The sequence below is a fragment of the Rhinopithecus bieti genome, unplaced genomic scaffold (assembly GCF_001698545.2).
Source record: "Rhinopithecus bieti isolate Rb0 unplaced genomic scaffold, ASM169854v2 scaffold_28987, whole genome shotgun sequence".
NCBI classification, from domain to species: Eukaryota; Metazoa; Chordata; class Mammalia; order Primates; family Cercopithecidae; genus Rhinopithecus; species Rhinopithecus bieti.
This window is the reverse complement of record NW_016812958.1, coordinates 12634-20799: the sequence shown is the minus strand read 5'-3', so window position 1 is coordinate 20799 and position 8166 is coordinate 12634.

Below are 8166 nucleotides of genomic sequence, written 5' to 3'. Positions count from 1 at the left end.
AAGGAAGAATATTCCAAAATTATCTAGGAGCAAACAGAAGGTCTTAATAGAACAAATGAAAATAATTAAGGCAAAAGGAGTGGCATAAAGTCTGCCTAAAAGCACTAAAATAAAATGATTAAAGAAGGACACATAGTTCTAAAAAATCCAATAGTTGAAATCCATCACATAAGAAAATAATAGCAAAGAAATAAAAGTAAATTCTACATTGTACTAGTGTACTAGGACTGCTGAAACAAATTACCACAAACTGGGTAACACAACAACATAAATTTATTCTCTCACAGTTTTGGAGAACAGCTTCTGGTGATTGCTGGCAATTCTTAGCAATCCTCTCCATCTGTGGACCACTGGGATAGGCATAGGATAAACATTCTCATTTCCATAGGGAGAAATTGGAAGTTATAAAAGGGTTACTGGTTTCAAGCAAGTGCAAAAATTGGCAGGACAAACTGCATTCAGCTCAAGGCCTGAAAATGATCCTCTGAGATTTGATCCTCTGTTTTCTGGGCCCATGGTAGTCACCCTGCTATCTCTGGCCTTTATATTTGTATCTGTGGTTCTGCCCTCAGAGTAATTCTTCCTTTCTCTTAAAGATGAGCAAATATTTGCGACTGAATAGCCCTATCAGCCCATTTCTTGCTAGAATCCCAGAAATCGGGTGGCCTTCCTTCATTTTGTCTTATCTCTGCCCCTTTCAGTCCAGGCTGGTAGTGTGATATGGTTTTACTGTGCCCCCACCCAAATCTCATCTTGAATTGTAATTTCCATAATCCCCACATGTCATGGGAAGGACTCTATGGGAGGTAATTGAATAACTGGGGCAGTTATCTTCATGCTGTTCTCATAGTGAATAAGTACTCAAGAGATCTGATGGTTTTATAAGGGGCTTCTCCTTCACTCCATACTCACTTATTTCGCCTGCCACCATGTAAGATGTGCCTGTTTCATCTTCTCTCATGTTTGTAAGTTTTCTGAGGCCTCCCTAGACATGCAGAACTGTGTCAATTAAACCTCTTTTCTTTATAAATTACCCAGTCTTGAGTATGTCTTTAAAGCAGCATGAAAACAGACTAAAACAGTAAATTTGTATTGCAGAGAAAGGGTGCTGCTGTGAAGATACCCAAAAATGCAGAAGTGACTTTGGAAGTGGATAATGGCAGAGATTGGAACTGTTTGGTGGGCTCAGAGGAAGACAGGAAAATGTGGGAAAGTTTGGAAATTCCCAGTGACTTGTTGAATGGCTTTAGCCAAAATGTTGATAGTAATATCAACAGCAAAATCTAGGCTGAGGTGGTCTCAGATGGCAATGAGGAACTTGTTGGGAACTGGAGTAAAGGTCACTCTTTCTATGCAAAGAGACTAGTGGCATTTCACTCTTGCCCTAGAGATCTGTGGAACTTTGAACTTGAGAGAGATGATTTAGAGTACCTGGTGGAAGAAATTTCTAAGCAGTAAAGCATTCAACAGAAGGCAGAGCATAAAAGTTTGGAAAATTTGCAGCCTGATGATACAACAGAAAAGGAAAACCCATTTTCTGGGGAGAAATTTAAGCCTGCTCCAGTAATTTGCATAAGTAATGAGGAGCTGAATGTTAATCACCAACACAATGGGGAAAATGTCTCCATGGCATGTGAAAGGCCTTCATGACAGCCCCTTCTATCACAGGTCCAGGGGCCTAGGAGGAAAAAATGGTTTCATGGGCTGGACCCAGGGCACGCCCCTGCCCTGTGCAGCCTCAATACATGGTGCTCTGCATCCCAGCTACTTCAGCTCCAGTTGTGGCTAAAAGGGGCCAAGATACAGCTCAGGTCATTGTTTCAGAGAGTGTAAGCCCCAAGACTTGGCTTCCACATGGGTTTGTTCTGTAGGTACACAGAAGATAAGAAATGAGCTTTGAGAACCTCTGTCTAGATTTCAGAGGATGGACAGAAATGCCAGGATACCCAGGCAGAGGTGTGCACATAGAGAACTTCTTCTAGGGCAGTGCAGAAGGGAAATGTAGGATGGGAGCTCCCACACAAAGTCCCCACAGAGACACTGCTCAGTAGAGCTGTGAGAAGAGGGCTGCCATCTTCCAGACCCCAGAATGGGAGATCCACTGACAGTTTACACTCTGCACCTGGAAAAGCCACAGGCACTCAATGCCAGCTTGTGAAAACAGCCAGGATGGGGGACTGTACCCTGGAAAACCACAGGTGGAGCTGCCCCAGGCTGTGGAAGCCCACCTCTTACATCAACATAACCTGGATATGAGATGTGGCATCAAAGGAGATTATTTTGGAACATTAAGGTTGAATAACAGCCCTATTGGATTTCAGATTTGTATGGAGCCTATAACCTCTTTGTTTTGGCCAGTTTATCTTATTTGTAACAGATGTATTTATCCAATGCCTGAACCATCATTGTATCTAGGAAGTAACTAATTTGCTCTTAATTTTATAGGCTCATAGGCAGAAGGGACTTGCCTTGTCTCAGATAAGATTTTGGACTTGGACTTTTGAGTTAATGCTGGAATCAGTTAAGACTTTGGGGAGCTGTTGGGAAGGCATGATTATGTTTTGAAATGTGAGGACATGAGATTTGGTCAGAGACAGAATGACATGGTTAGGCTTTGTATCCCCACCCAAATCTCATCTTGAACTGTAGTTCCCATAATACCATGTGTCATGGGAGGAACCCTAAGGGAGGTAATTAAATCATGGGGATAGTTACCTTCATGCTGTTCTCATGATAGTGAGTTAGTTCTAATGAGATCTGATGGGTTTATAAGGAGTGTCCCCTTTGCTTGGCACTCACTTCTCTCACCTGCCTCTCACACGTAAGATGTGCCTGTTTTGCTTTCCACTGTGATCATAAGTTTCCTGAGGCTTCCCTTGCCATGCAGAATTGTGAGTCAATTAAACTTATTTTCTTTATAAATTACCCAGTTTCAGGTATGTCTTTATAGCAGTGTGAAAATAAACCATTACATAGTGTTTCTGCTACTGTAGCATTCTGAAAAGCCTTGTTAGTTTCCCATGGAATTCATGGCAGTCCATGCTATTGAACAAGAGTCCTCCACAGACGTTTTCTTGAATAATGTCATCTAAATTTTTGGATTCTGCTGAGAGGGTTGATCTGATTATTGAGTTACACATGTGATCTTTTCAGCAAAATGTTGTTCAGAATGTTTGTTCTTACTTCCAGAGCATGCTATTTGATAGGCTGAGAATTTTCCAAATCATCAAACTCTGGTTTCTTTTGCTTAACAGTTTCTTCTTCAATTTATGTCTTTTCTGCCACATTTTTCTACAAGCAACAAGGAGAAATAAGGCTGAACCTCCCACACTTTGCTTAGAAATATCCTCAGCTCAAACATCCAAAACACATCACTTATGTGTTTTGCTTTCTGCCCAACTATAGAACACAATTCACTCAAGACTTCTGTCACCTCGTAGGAACTGGCAAAAATTTCAGGATGAAGACCCGAAAAGCAGTTGCAACACGAGCAAACGTTGACAAATGGGATTGAATTAAACTAAAGAGCTTCTGCACAGCAAAAGAAACTATTAACAGAGTAAACAGACAACTAGAGAATGGGATAAAATATTTACAAACTATGCATCTGACAAAGTTCTAACATCCAGAGCCTATAAGGAACTTAAACAAATTTACCAGCAAAAACCAAACAACACCATTAAAAGTGAGCAAAGACGTCAACAAACATTTTTTCAAAAGAAAACATACATGTAGCTAAGAAGCATATGAAAAAACACCCAATGTCACTAATCATTAGGGAAATGTAAATCAAAACCATAATGGCATACCATCTCACGTGAGTCAGAATGGTTATTATTAAAAAGTCAAAAAAATAACATATTGGCAAGGTTGCAGGGAAAAGGGAACACTTATACACTCCTGGTGGGAGTGTTAATCAATTCACGCATCACGGAAACCAATGTGGCAATTCCTTAAAGAACTAAACAGAATTACCATTCCATCCAGCAATCCCATTATTGGGTATATACCCAAAGGAATATAGATTATTCTGTCTTAAAGACACATGCATGCATATGTTCATCACAACACTATTTATAATAGCAAAGACACAGAATCAACCTAAATGCCCATTAATTTCTTGATAAAGAAAATGTACATATATAACATGGAATATGATGCAGCCATATAAAAGAATGAAATCATGTCCTTTGCAGCAACATGAATAGAGCTGGAAGCCATTATCCTAAGCAAACTAATGCAGGAACAAAAAACCAAATACAACATGTTCTCACTTATAACTGGGAGTTAAACAACCAGAACACATGGACACAAAGAGGAGAATGCTAGATACTGGGGTCTACTTGAAAGTGGAGGGTCTGATGAGGAACAATATCAGAAAAAATACCTATTGGGTACTGTGCTTAGTATCTGGGTGATGAAATAATCTGTAAACCAAACCCTTGTGACATGAGTTTATGTATACAACAAACCTGCAAATGTACCCCTGAACCTTAAACAAAAGTTAAAATAATAAAATAAGGTAAAACAATTTCTGTCACCTTATAACAAGAATTTTCTTTCTTCCATTTTTTGATAACATACCTCACATTTCCTTCTGAGATCACACTGGAAACATGCTTTTGCTTATATTTCTACCAACATTCTGTTCTCTCTAGATAGATAGATAGATAGATAGATAGATAGATAGATAGATAGACTAAGATGATAGGAGATCTCTCTACCATGCTCTTTACTTCTATCTGAGTCCTCAGCAGAATTCCCTTTAGCATTCATATTTCCACCAAGCATCTCTTCAAGGCAATCTAAACTTTTTTTTCTACAAAGTGCCTCAAAAATTCTTCCAGCCTCTACTAATTTCCTAATTCCAAAGTCACTTCATCTGTTCTGTACCTCTCTCCTAGCTTCTGGTGGTTTCTGGCAATCCTTGGCATTCCTTGGCTTGTGAATATATCACTCCAGTCTGTACATTGATCTTTACATGGCTTTGTTCTCTGAGAATTTCTGTTTAACCTTTTCTGTTTCTTATAAGGGTACTGTCTTGGGACATGGGGTCCATCTTAATCCAGCATACTGTTATCTCAATTATTAGCTTAAATAAATCTGTAAAGACTATTTCTAAATAAGGTCATATTCTGGGTTTCCAGACATACATTTTGGGGTAACACTATTCAATACACTATACGTACATGAGAGATCTGACCACAGAAGAATTAAGAAGAACATACATTCAGTAAAATTGAAATAAAAAATAAAATAATGAAGCAATAGAAAGAAATAAAATGGGAGATTTCAGGGTTAAGGCACCAAACTGGGGGTGCTTAACACAGAACTAATGAATAAATTAGAATTAGTAAGAATTAAGTTAAACATGTTAAAAACAGAGTTTTTGAAGTGGAGGAAAGATTTGGGATACTAACAGTGATTTGATATGAAAGAGACAGACAGAGATTAAAACAATTAGAGGGAATGTAAAAGATACGGAGAGCAAACAATAATTCTATATGAAGATCTTCAGTATGCATGAATAAGATAAACCAAGCACTAGAATAGAGAAAAATATTCAAACACAAAATAATGAGTATTTTACATGAAAAGGAAGAACTGAAACCACAGATTAAGAGGACTACCATGTACTAAGAAAAACTGATGAAGAATGTTCATCATCAAGAATGTTCTATTCTAAACTTCAAGGACAAAGAATTTTATGAGGATCCAGGTGTAAAAAAATGACATGCAGGTAGTTTCAGACTCCCTCTAATTTTACAGTGATGCAATGTCTCTAGAGCTCTGAGGAAATGAATTAATAAAAACAGTATTCAAGCTCTGTTGTCACTTAAGTACAAAAGGTATCATTAAATGCCAAAATCTCAGAAAATAATCTCACTACAACCCATTTCTCACAATGCTAAACTCTGAACAACAAATAAAATTCTGAATTACGCTGAAAAGAAACAAAAGAAGATAGATTGTAGAAGAAAGCAAAATCTGAATGATGTGTTCCACATTGAGTGAGTTTCCCATTTGTTAATTGATTTTTCCTTTGTGACTCTGCTCTAAGAGTAGGCCCCATAGAAACCAGGAAAAGGGGACTTCACAAGCTGAATTGAGTTAGGGGGAAATTCTTAGGAAGGAGAAAGCTAGAGAAGTTTTCTAATTCTGTATGTGAACCTACACAGGTTTCCGCCTAACTCCTGATCTATGCATGTACAAGTCAGACCAAATTAGCACATAACAGAGGTTTCAAAATGGGACTGAGCTTTGATCTCCATGCACTAGTCTCTCGCTTTAACTGAGGAATAATGCTCCCTGGAATAAAGCCTGCTCAGGAAAGACCTAAACAATGGATAAAATAACTGAAATGAAAACTGGACTACTCAAAACTCCCTCATACTAATCCATGAACCATAAATACATGAGCAACACCTACAACAGATTAACAAAGGCTCTGAACATGGAACTGAAATTCGAATTACCACCCACAGAAATGAGACAGATCTTACTGCCTGCATCAGACTGACTTCTATAGATGCTTACAACAGAAACCATAGTCTACACAACCCGTCTTTTATAATGTTAAGGACAGAATTTAAAAAGTTATCCTTTGTACAGAGAACCAAGAACATGTGTCTAATCATCAGGAGAAAACACATTGAACTCCTGTCATCCTTGAGTTCTTCCTAGATACTGGAACTATCAGATACTTTAATGCAGCTAATATAACTAAGGCAATATGTTGTAGAGAGAACACTCCTGAAAAAAATGAAATGAGAGAAAGTCTCATGAGACATGTAGAGACTTGTCTTTTTCAAAAGAACCAAATAGAAATTTTAAAGGTGATAAATACCATTATGCATTGCTTTAACAACAGGGTATGTTCTGGGAAATGTATTGTTAGGTGATTTTTGTTGTTGTGTGAACACCGTAGAGTGTACTTACACAAACCTAGATGGTATAGCTTACTAGACACCTAGGCCATATAGGATAGCCTGTTGCTCCTAGGTTACCAGCTGTACAGCATATTACTCTATTAAATACTATAGACAGTGGTAAAATACTCTATTAAATACTATAGACAGTGGTAAAACAATGCAAGTATTTATTTACCTACACATGTATAAACATAAGAAAGGTCCAGTGAAAATACGGTATAAAGAATAATAAATGGAATACCTGTGTAGGGTACATACCTTGAATGGAAATGGCAGAACTGAAAATTTCTCTGGGTGAGTCAGTGAGTGAGTGGTGAGTGAATGTGAAGGCCTAGGACATTAGTATACATTACTGTAGACTTTATAATCACTGTACACACTAAAGTTATATAAACTAGTTTCTTTCTTCAGTAATAAATTAACCTTAGCTTACTGTAACTTTTCTACTTTATAAATTTTTAAATTAAAATTATTTGACTCTTTTGTAATAACATTTAGCTTAAAACACAAAACATTGTACAATTGTACAAAAAATATTTTTCTGTAGAACCTTATTCTCTAAACTTTTTTCTATTTTTACAACTGTTTACTTATTTTTACTTTTTAAATTTTTTGTTAAAAATTAACACACAAACACACATATTAACCCTAGGCCTACACAGGGTCAGGATAATTAAAATATCACTAGGCAGTAGGAACTTTTTTTCTTTTTCTTTTTTTGAGACAAAGTCTCGCTCTTGTCGCCCAGGCTGGAGGGCAGTGGTACAATCTCAGTTCACTGCAATCTCCCCCTCCTGGGTTCAAGTGATTCTCCTGCCTCAGCCTCCTGAGTAACTGAGATTACAGGTGCCCACCACCATGCCCAGCTAATTTTTTTTGCATTTTTAGTAGAGATGGTTTTTCACCATGTTGGCCAGGCTGGTCTTGAACTCATGACCTCAGGCGATCCACCCACCTTGGCCTCCCAAAGTGCTGGGATTACAGGCATGAGCCATCACTCCCAGCCGGCAATGGGAACTTTTATCTCCATTATCATCTCATGGGTCACCCTCATATATGCAATCTGTTGATGATTGAAATGTCATTATGTGGCACATGACTATACAATTTATTCAAATTTTCAAAGTCTTACTGGATAGTTAGGTTCACAAGCTGCAAGGAGATGACAAAGGAACCACTCAGTAAACTTGAATTGATACTAAAATTTGACTTCTCACCAAAAAAAAAAAAAAAA